Genomic DNA, 12,520 nt, shown 5'->3' on the forward strand with positions numbered 1-12,520 from the left:
TTATTGCAGCTCTAGCTAGCCTATACAGAAATGGAGATATTTTCCAGTACCAGAATACAAGTGTTGGCAGGCTGAGGACAAGCTACTTCTATATATTAACCTGAAGCAGTCACCGTCATTACATATCTGATGTTTATTTGGAAATAATAACTGAAATACATTTTACTACAGCAATATAGAAATCTTAAGTGATTATGTAATACAACATTTCAGTCAGTTGTAGTTTGCAGAGAGTTCAAAACTGTATAGGCAGAAAGAAAAAATGTAGTTTGGGACAGTCTGTAACAAAATTTTAATCTGTGAGTACACCTGACTGTAAGCATTCTAGGAAATGTATCCAACGGCCTGCATTACAAAAATAAGGAAAAACATCAGAACTTTTATGATCCTGTTCATTGCCTTATGCTTCTAAAATCATGGTCCAGATACAATTTAATGTGAGTAAACATTAATCTGAATCAACACTATAAGCTTTCAGTTCCAAAAGAAAGTTATATGGCTGCATTAGGTTTCTTATCTTTATGCAACATATTTTTTACTCTTATTAGACAGCATCTTAACCTCTAACTGAAATAATAATCTTAAAAGCTATTGCCCAAGAGAATGAAAGGAAAATTATAAAGGATATCCTCAACTTGTTTTACCATAAAGGCAGTATATAGATTTTTACATTATAGCACACGCATCTTCATCTTGAATTGTGACAAAATACACCAAATGTACATCAAACACTAAGAAATTAAGCCAGCTCCATGATGTAAAGAGATAAATCCCTGTCCATGGTGCTGGTGACCTGAGCTTCTGTCGCGATTTGGCTGCATGTTAGAGCTAGCCATGCAGGATACAAGTGAGTGGATGTCGTTGGCTTGTACATCTAGAGGAATGCTGTTCTGACATACCACATAGATGACATGTAGAAGAAGCACTAGGTGTTTACTCAGTGGTATTTTGAGTTAGATGAGCTTGTGATAATGTAGTGCAATCACAAAAATTAGCTCAGGAGAAAATGGGGTGTGGACCCCCCCCCAACAAAATAAATTGCTGTATGCAGACAATGTGGCATTACATGCAAACACTGAACAAGAACTTCAGCAAATGATAGGGGAATAGTATGCAAAACTGAAGGCACATGGAAGAAGCCCAAGTAGCTCCAATTGCAGAGAAGGTCAAAGAAAACACATTACAGTGATTCAGGCACATGCGTAGGGAAGCTGAAGACACCTGTTGAAGAAAAATTGAGACAAGCAAGAAGAAATAAAGAAGAAATAAGGGCATTCAGCAAAGAGATGGGTGGACTGTGTGAGTGGAGACCTGTGGCAGGGAGTCATAACTGTTGAAAAAGGTAGGATAGTGGCACTGAATCAACAAGCATGGCGACAGATGATATCACTCCCCAACTCAATGTAGACAATAGGAAAGAGGGGGCTGATGAGGATAATGATGGCAATGATGATGATTTCATTGGAATGAATTAAACAAAATAGATACGGGTAAAGGAGCTATCCGGCAAGGTGCTGAGGGGAGGGAAGATGACTCAGAAATTAAAATATGGCTTACCAGTCTTAACATACCATGCCTTCATTTTCCATGTAAAGAGTTACTCAAGTTTGTTGCTAGGTTCTGTATTAATGCTTGTATTGATTATATCATTTAGGGAGGAGCTCAATCCCCTGTGCAGCGCTGAGATATACAGAACTGGTCAATCAATTAGAATTTAGGAAACACTTTTCTTGATCTCATCATTCTTCATGTAGTCAAGTGAGCTAAAGTAAATTTGATTGCCTTAATTCTCCAATATTTTATTCCAGACACTTAATAAGCTGAATGCAATGTGAAATAGTACCCAGTCGAATTGTTTGGAAAGAACATCATCAATGACCACAAGCCAGCTTAAGTTGCAGCAGAACAATATTATTTATTAGTCACAGGAATTTTAATGTTTAATTATACTGAAGCAATTTAGTAAGGACTTGGTAAGATATCTGTAGTAGAAATATTTTTAATTTGTATTTCATTACAGCATTTCAAATGCATTTTATTTATGCTGTTGTTGGCCGTTACTCCCTCCAGGTCTGTGGTCTGTTTTTTTTCCCTGTGGAAACTGAAGGTGCAGTTCATAGTGACTATTGGAAATTTGGTCATGGCAGTGGGGAAATTTTCCTTCCCTGAAAATGACAGTGTATGATTATTTCCTGCAGGAGTCGTAGCAGAGCTGCAGTCCATTATATTGAACTGCTTGCAGAAGGTTCTTTGCAGCTTTGACTACTGTGAGTAATTTATCTGTAAATGTAGATGATGTTACAGTTCAAATCATGACCCTTAGTGAAGGCATTTTATTTGGAGTGGTTCTGCTTCAAGATGCTGTTGATTTTGTATATCCACATATGGAACCAGTGGACCAAGTGCCTTCCTCTTGTACTTCTTTTGAAACAGGGAGCCCAACATATATTCTCATAATACAGAACACTTATCTGTTCAGTGTTTTCCAGATGAGGCCAGTGCTCCAGAAGACACTGTTTCTGACCCGGGTGGTACATCATAGAACACCTGCCATTTTTATCTGGTGGAGGAGGTACATTCTAGCAAGGTGATAGAAGGGACAGTGTTCAGATCACTCTCCATAGAATATGCTGTACTTTGATTACCGGCACATGTTGGCAAGACCTTGGACAGACTGATAGTTTGGAATACTGTTATAAAACCATTAGGTTTATCAGCATAAAACATTAAACCTTTAATACATCTTAGTTCAGAACAGTTCTCAGATGCATGTTTTTCCAAACAGAGACCTGGATTTAGTAACCATTCTTGACAAATATGAATTGATTTTATATTTTAAGTCTTGTGTATACTTAAATATTATAGATGCACGTGTGTTTCCTACCACTACCCCTAGGTATGTGAAAAACTCTACTCCCTTGATGTTTTCCCTATCTTTTTTGTTTTCCTCATTCCATGTTGGACTGGAATTGTTTTTAATTAATTGCAGAATAGACTTGAAAGCAATCAAAAACCTTAACAAATAAAAAATGGGAAAAAAATCACTGGGTTCAGTAGCGTGTTAATTTTCTCTCATAAAAAATGCAGTTGCCAGCAAACAGAAAAAATACTCAGTTAGTTTTTCTCTCTTCTCTAATTTTTATAGAATATATTTCATTCCTTCAACTAATTATTCTATTACACTAACAAAAAGGCTAGCAGCTAGGGACCACCCTTGTATTGTATTCTGTTGATTTTCTCTTTATCCGAAGCTCTACCATTAGTAGTTACATCATTCGGGTTGTTAAAGATATCCTGCAAACATTGACTCTTGAGGTGAATTTCTTGGCATCCATGTCTCAAAGACATAGTAAGTTGTTTATGATAAGAGGCCCGATCATAATCTTCTTAGACAATCATCTATGACAGATGAGTATGCTGCAATGAGAAAATGGATTTATGTTAGATCTAGCGAAACTTAAAATCAGCATAACCATGGTATTTCTGAATTAGTGTTAGTGCCATGCTTAATTCTCAGAAAGCCATAACAGGTAGATGATGTTCTGTTCAGTCCTAGCCTCTTGTACAAAACTGAAAAATTGTGAAAATATTAATGCACCGATGAATCTCAGAAACAGTAATAACTAACTAGGCCCAGGTCTCAGTCATATAGGCTGGAGGATTTAGAACATGTTATCCAAGTCTCTTTAAACTTAAACAACTCACAAACCTTTGAAATAATAACATAAAAGTATGGATGGCTGCTTGTTTAAAAATAAGAAACTACAGAAAACACAAAACTAAGTGGCAACTAGCCACTTCGGCCATGTAAAGTACAGGGATTTCACCGTTACCAGTGAAGAAAAGACTCATAAAGAACAAGGTAAAAAAGAAACAGATGACCCCAAACATGCTGCTCTTGAAACTGAAGTGAGATGCAAAGTTTCTTAGGTAAATAATGCTGTAAATATACAACAGAAAACAATGATATTATTATACTCAAAACAGAGCTGAGATAATGGATTTTCAAGAAAAAATATTAATTATACTTATGGATGACCCTAATTTTCTATCAGATGACTTGGTAATGTTCCCATGCTGGTGAGGAATGAATTGAAAAGAATACACTTTGGAGAAAGTTATTACATGCAAAATATGGCATATCAAAATCAAAAAGAGGTGTCTTAATCCAGTCCTAGTGATGCTGATGGGGTTGCAAAGTGTCAGGAAATGAGAACAATACTTAAACTGTGGGGTTACATCAAGAAAGGAAGACAGAGCACAGCGAAATCAAGTGTCACAAGATGGAAGAAGGAAAATGGAATGCAACCAATCTAGCTAAGACAGAAATATAATAGGTGGTAAGAAAAAAAAGTAGGAAGCCTACCTAAACATGAAAAGTGTGAGACATGATATGAACATGACATGTGCATATACCTCAAAAAAGGGGACAACATGCATTTGGCATGTGTTCAAGTTAGGCTTTGAGACCAAGACAGCAATAGATGTATGATACCTTTCCACCTACATTGAAAATGTGATATGTACTGACAGGTGAAAACTTTATTTGAGGACATCTCAACAATATGCTACAGATGAGGTTAATTTACTGAAAAAATTCTTTACCTTTACATTAATGTGAATGTGACAAGGCAGAGTGAGATTACTTGAAGAGACAGTAAGTAGGATGGATACTGAAGAAATGCTGACTAGGGAAGAAGCAGAGATAGAATTCAAGACTCTTCAATTAGCCAAAACACTAGAAAAAGATGGTACAGTTTCCCAAGCATTTCATTAGAAGGTAGTGATGCTTGGTGATGCATTTACTACATGTAATAATTCATACTTAGTGATCAGACTTTCACTAAAGGTTGGAGATTGACAAGGTACTGTACCAACACAATGATGAGTCTAGAGAGATCCGGCTTTAATCAGGCCTGACAGTTTCCACTCTGTTTTAGAGGAGGTCATAGATTCTGCATCATAGATTAATGTAATTCCTGAGTTATATATAGGCAGCATTGCTTTACTCAACAGAATTCTTGTCACTACAACAGTTAGTTTTGCAAAATAAACTGCGAATTTAAGTATTTCGATTTTAGCAAGTCTTTGATACTGTGACATAAGTTTTGCGGAATAATTAAGTTGGTGCAGAGTTGCTAAAAGTGGCCTAATGAAAGGCAGAGTTTTTGTTAGAGTGTAACTATTAAATGAAAATTCAGAATGTGAGATAAGTCATGTTAGATATATGTAAGATTGATAACATACATAGTATGACAGTTATATGTTCAGAGATTCATAGGAGATTACAAGGCTAACGGCTTGAGAGCTTTTTACAAGCCTAGCCAATATAACCTGATTTACCCAGTGTATGGCTTCTAGGGGCAGGAAAAAGGCATGGGTCTGTGCCCATGCATATTTTTACATATTTTACAGATTGTCTCTCTCTATAAGGGACTTAGCCACCCTGGGTGTGAATTTATGGTTCTCCAATCATCAATCTAGATTGGCCTTGAAGATGGCCAGAGAAGGACTCTGCTTTATGTGAATAGGAAGCCTATTCCAAAGAAGTGGCAATTTCTGGGACACATACCTGTCTCACCAGCATGTTCTATGTTCATCTTATATGCTGATGAATGGTACTCCAAAGATGAAGAGGGTTTTCTCTACAGAAACCTGTTGCAACTGCCATTTCAGACAGATACCCAGCCTTAATAGGGTTGACTGTAATTAGAACAGAGAACAGCAAGGATTTGGTGGGAAAAATATCACTCCTAGGCTGATTCATATTATACCTTCTTTTATCCAGAGCTGCTCAACATTTGGCAAATTTTGCCAGAGGTCTGGAGAGATTTTGTTGAAATCCAAAGCCTCCACTGCTAAATTAAAAAAAAAATAAATACCTTGTAATTTTCCTTTGCACTTTTCTGACTGTATTTTATCATTGTGCTGCTTCGTTTTGCAGATTTTTACTGTATTTTGCTGAATCTAGACTGTATTGTTACACTTGAGCACTATTCCAGCCATCTTACATTAGGAAGGCCTGCCAGCACCCTTGTAGCAGAAGTGAGTGAGTAGGCTGAGCATCATGTAAGTTGGAGAGACTGTAGGAAAGCTCATTGTGTGCTTTCCCATTGGTAGTTTAGCTTAAAAGTGTTTAATTTCACCTGTATTTAAGCCTCATGTTTTGACATAGCTGTGCACTGCTCAGTGAGGTTCAGTGGTGACCTGTATAAATGCAAACACTGTGAAATACAATTTTCTCCTAGACATCTGTTAGTGAATCCTCCCAAGCTTCCCTGCTGCTTTGGGGGAAACTCAGTTCCACATTGAGAAGCGTTGCCATAGTTTTCACCCCTAACCATCGATAGAATAAGCCCCTTTGTTAATCCTAGAGAAAAATCTGGTCAAACTAGCCTACTCCCCAATAGTAGTTATGGTAAAAACCTGCCATAATGGATGGTCAGTTTCCAACCATTACTCCAGCCAACCTGATTGACATGAGCATCCTGAGGCAATGTAGCAATTGCATAATGTACACTGACAGCCACTTATTCCTAAAACAAGCAAATACAATATGTGGTATAAATAGCATGGAACTGGCAACTATGCTGAGTTCTACACCAATGCTTTATACAAACACCTTTGTAACTGGATTGACTCGGCCGTATCTTAGAGGACCAAAACAAGCTCCTCAAGGTAGAGCAAACCTGCCTGATGGACAACTGCCATTAACAGGGTTTATAATAAGAGGAAGAAATTGCTATCTAAGAGTAAGAGGTACCAAGCCCTAAACTGAAACACTCCCTTGTCAGCTTAAACAAGCAAATAAGAATTCTTGTGAAGTCCTCCAAAGCAAACTATGAATCCAAATTAGCTTCTTCAACTAAAGACAACCATAAGGCATTCTTTAGTTGCATCCATAACCTAAAAGGAAAGGCCCAGATTTGTGCTAAGCTGGTAGTTAATGATCCCACATATACTGAGCCTGTGGACATAGCTAACCTGTTGGTTGACAGCTTCTGTGAAAACGTCACTCCCATGTCCAAGCCACATGTACCCCATGACATCCCTGCCACCTGTCCCCTACCTTGTATCTCTAAAGAACAGGTCAGTAACACCCTCTCTAAGGCCAGGAACACAGCATCTATGGGACCAGATAACATCCCAGGTTGTGTCCTATATGGGTTCCAACAAGAATTAGCAACACCACTGGGTACTCTTTTCAATCATAGTCTAAGCACCAGCTTCATCCCAGCTGAATGGAAAATGGCCAGTGTTATTTACTTGCACAAAGGTGGTGCTTCTACTAACCCTAGGAACTACAGACCTATTAGCCTGACTAGCCTTATCTGCAAGGCCATGGAGCAAATCATAATATACCTTATCAAAAAAGATATAGGTAATCTCCAAACACTTGAACCTATTCAGTTTGGATTTGTCAAAGGGACATCATGCCTGCTAAACCTGGTGGACTTCTTTGAGACAGTTACCAAGGCCCTGGAAGTGGGGAAATCTGTGCATACAGCCTACCTAGACTTAGCCAAGGCATTTGATGCTATCCCCCATTCAGGTGTCATTGACAAACTCCCCCAGCTAGGTATCAACCCTTATATCATTAGATGGGTCACTAACTGTCTCACTGATAGAACCCATATAGTCAAAAAAGGGGAATCCACCTCCAGCAGCAGACCTGTAATCAGTGGTATTCCACAGGGATCAGTCCTGAGACCTCTACTGTTTGGAATGTATTTTTCTGAAGTAGAAGCAAAAACTAAAGGTCTGTGGCTGACAAAGTTTGCTGATGACTGCAAACTGGGAGCAGTCATAGAATCCCCAAATGATGTCAACATCCTACACAAACAAATGATGGGTGCCAAAGTCATGGTCTTAAACTCAATGTAAAAAATGTATTATCAACCCTTTCTGTAAGGGCGATATTCCTGCTAACTGCCACATCAATAGCAACAACTTAAGTACACACTCGGTGGTGAGAGACCTGGGCACAAAAGTTGACAGCAACCTCACTTTTGACCACCATGACTCCACAGTGGTAAGAAGGACATTCTATATTGCTCATCTCGTAAGTAAGGGCCTTGCCTCCAGAAAAAAAAGAGGTTATAACCTCTCTGTACTCTTCCGTTATCAGGCCAGTAATTGAGTACAACACCCCTTTTGGTATGTACCTTTCCAAGCAACTGCAGCAATTGGAGAGACCACAAATGACCCTCACAAGAAAAATTGTAGGTCTTCAGCATCTGTCCTATGTGGATCATCTGAAACACTTGTCACTTTATTCTGTTTCATACAGACTACTCAGAGGTAGTCTTTGCCTTGCATACAAGGCAATCTCTGACCCTGCTTTATTGGAAATGCTGCATCTCTGTAAGTCAAATGGTACACGGGTTACTCACTCTTAAGACCTTAACCTGGTATGTGACATTAACAGAACCTGCCTGAGTGACAGATTTATCTCCCAGAGGTTACCACATCTTTGGAACAGATTCCCAGTTCATGTCAAAAAGAGCACCTCATTGGCCCTCTTCAAATGTAATCTGGACGATTGGATGGGTAACTGTAAATTCACCCCAGGGGTTTCACCTGTGTCTCTCTTGGAGAAGGGCAATAGGTGCTGATCATGAAAATAAGGGTAGAACTTGTCTAGCCTTGTAAAGGCCATAGGGCCATTAGCCTAGTAACTTCCTATGATCCTATGATCCTGTATATTTACACTATGAATCTGTGATTAATTCTCAAAGTTAACAACAAACAAGACATCAAACAGGTTGTCAGCATACACACATATCAGCTCTCACAGAAAACAGGGCAACAACATATAAACCAACATATGCAAAGGCACTCAATAGAAGCCTGCCAAAGATGAAAGACCTCTCAAGCACAAACCACTTGCACAAACTGCAAAGCAAATAGAATCCACTACAAATAACAATACATATACCAGTAATAAGCCTGCAAGGCAAAACATATCAAAATCAAATGTCCTGGTCATAAGTGACTCCATAGTGAGACACACAGATGTTCCCCTCACCAGGCTTAATAAGGAGAATTTCATGGTCAGCTGCATGTTAGGTGCCAGGATCTGTCAAATCATGCATGCACTCAAGTCACTTAACAACAATAACCGCTATGACTCTGTCATAATACATGTTGGGGTGAATGACTTGAGGCATACCTTTCTGGGGTTTATGAAGAGAGATATGACTGGACTGTTAGATTATGCATCTTAGGCAGGTATGTCCCTAGCCCTAAGCAGCATTCTACCTTCACCAAGGATGATGCCACAATATAGACAAACAATGACTGACTTCAACAATTGGCTTAGCTTCTGGTATCAGTCCAGGGGGATCCAGTATCTGCCAGCCTGGGAAGACATGGCTGACAGAACATGCTACTTTGCCAGAGAGGGTCTTCACCTGTCTCCTCTAGGCTTTCGGATACTGGAAAAGGTGCTTGCCTTCCCCATAGTGCCTTTTTTAGGCAATGTCAAAACAACAAAATTTCCAACATTAAAAAATCCACTTCAGAAAAACTCAGGGTTATGCTACTTAATGCTAAAAGCCTAAACAGTAAACTGCATTCCCTGGAAGCACTCCTCACCTTGGAAGATGCCGGTGGCTGTGCAGTCACTGTGACATGGTTCAAGGCCACAGAGAGCACCCCTGCTGTGCAAGGCTACAATGTTTTCCACATGTTCAGACCCCAAAACGAGTATGAAAGAACCAAAGGTAGAAGTGGATTCATCATCATTAAAGCTAAATAACCTCATGACTGTTTAAACAGCATGACTCTCTTGAGCTACTGCAGGTCCAACTAACTATAGGTAAAGCACCTACCACATCATTACTAGCTACAGGCCCCCCACCATGAACCAAGAGAAGCACATCGCCTACCTGGACTTGCTAGAGTCACTCACTGTACAGCCAAACACTTTGGTCATGGGAGACTTCAACTATCCTTCCATCGATTGGGTGGCATACATGAGCACAAACATGCTCACCCTGAGGTTCCTGGACTTTGTCAGTACAAATGCCATGGAACAGCTAGTCTGCACCCCCACAAGGGGTTCAAATGTCTTAGACTTAGTACTCAATAACATGGGGGGGGGGGCACTGCATTACCCCCTGTATGTTGCTCTTCTTGGTAAGGTCAGACCATAAATCTGTCTTGTTTGATGTAATGATCTGACCTGATACCCCCATAGGAGATAAAAAAAATGAATATTTTCTCCAAAACAAACTACGGCCTATTAGGTGATGGTATAAAGAATTTCAAACCCCCTGCTAACAGCCAACAATGACTCCTATGCTGAGGAGTACAGAAATGCCCTGTAACCCCCTAAACAACTGTACAGACTTGGCTGTACCTGTCTGGATCAAAACCAGTGCCTCCTGAAAAAACAGGCCACTCTGGTAGACCTCAAGTATAAATAGGTCATATAATAAAAGGAAGAAACTGATGTCTAAAAACAAGAGGGAAGTTACTCAACAGAAGAAGAATACCCTCCACAGCTTGAACAAGTAAATCAGATATCTTGTAAAGTCTTCTAAAACTAGTTGCAAAACTAAATTAGCATCCCTAGCTAAGGATAATCATAAGGCATTCTTTAGCTACGTCAAAATCTAAAAGGGAATGCACAACTATGTGGACAGTACCTCTCATACTGAACCTGAGAAAATCTCCAACCTAGTAGCTGACAGATTTTGTACAAACTTCACCCCCCTGTCCCCACCTCCAAATCCCAAAGCATAACTGATATCTGTCCTTTACCTAGTATCTCCAAAGAGCAGGTCATATCCGTGTTCTCCAAAGTAAAAAACATGGTCTCTATGGGACCAGATAATATCCCAGGCTGCTTACTAAACAATCTAAAAAAAGACCTGGTGGAACCACTTTGCACTTTCTTTAACCTCAGTTTGAGCACTGGCTTTGTTTCCATCATAGTGCAGAACATCAGAAGTACTCCCCTTGCATAAAGGCAGTCCATCAACCGACTCTAGGAAATATAGACCCAGCCTTATCTGCAAGGCAATTTAAAGAATCATCATAGACCTTATCTACAAGGACATAGGTGACCTTCAGACTCTTGACCTGACCCAATTTGGCTTTGTTAAGGGTAGATCATGCTTAACAGAGGCAATCTCTGCTTAACATACAAGGCCATGTCAAACCCAGAGCTGTTGGACATGCTACATTTAAAGAAATCCCAGTCCCTCAGAGACACAGGCTCCAGGGATCTAAACCTTGTCATCACAATGAACAAAACAAGCTGGAGGGATAGATTCCTGACCCAGAGACTCCCCAGACTCTGGAATAGACTGTCCATACATGTCAAGCAGAGCGCCTCTTTGGCCCTCTTTAAAAGGAACCTTGATGATTGGATGGGAGATAGGAAATTCACCCCGGGGAATCACATCAGTCACCCTGCTAGACAGGGGTCCAGGAAAGTAAATACTGTGGGAAGAAATAGCCAGGGAATTGTTATTGCTAGGCTTGTATAGGCCCTAGGGCTGATAGCATAGTACCAACCTATGAAGCTATGAACCTATAATGAACCTGGCAGAGTTTGTCAAGAATGTCACCAAAGCCCTAGAAGGCAGAACAGTACATACTGCCTATCTTGACTTAGCCAAGGCTTTTGACACAATCCTCCACTCAGGTACCATTAAGAAATTCTCCCAGCTGATGATTAACCCATATGTCACTAGATGAGTAGCCAACTAGCTCAGCAACAGAATGCATACAATCAAAGATGGGGATTCCACCTTTACCAATAAACCAGTTATAAGTGGCATATCACAAGGATCTGTGCTCGGTCTTCTGCTGTTTGGAATCTATTTCTTGAAGTCCAAGAAAAAGTTGATGGCCTGTGGCTTACCAAGTAAGCTGATGAGTGCAAACAGGGCACAATCATTGAGTCCCTAAATGAGGTTAACATGTTATAAAAGGGACTGGCACAGACAAGTGATTTGTGCCAAAGCCATGGACTAAAACTAAATGCAAAAAGTTCATTATTATCCCCCTGGCACAGAGGAAGTCTCTACAAATTACATATTACAATATTCTTTCTTTTGTTTTTTGGCATATTCAGTTGCTGCCTGATTATTGCCTACTTCTGGTTTGATTTCCATTTCTCCTTGATACCTATATGCTTCTGCTGCATTAAGCAGAGAAGTCATCTTAGATTTATTCTCCTCATGTTTCAAAACTTTCACTACATTTCAGTCTTGTGAGGTCAGCAGATATGTGTGGAGTCCTACAATTGCAGATCTATACATGTAATCAATTTCAAGGAGGCCCATCCCTCCTTCAGAATGGGGAATATATAATCTTGATATCCACTGATTTGTATAAATCATTTGGTGAGCATGAAGCATCCTTCTTGTTTTCCTATCCAATATATCCAACACATTTTGGGGCCAGTGAATCACTCCAAAACTGTAAGTTAGGACAATAAGAGCAAATTGGTTTATAGCTTGAATTTTGTTCCTAGATGTCAACACTGTTTTCAGGATTAAAGTCT

Source organism: Protopterus annectens, chromosome 4.part1 (genome assembly GCF_019279795.1).
Source record: "Protopterus annectens isolate FY-2018-M chromosome 4.part1, PAN1.0, whole genome shotgun sequence".
Lineage (NCBI taxonomy): Eukaryota > Metazoa > Chordata > Ceratodontiformes > Protopteridae > Protopterus > Protopterus annectens.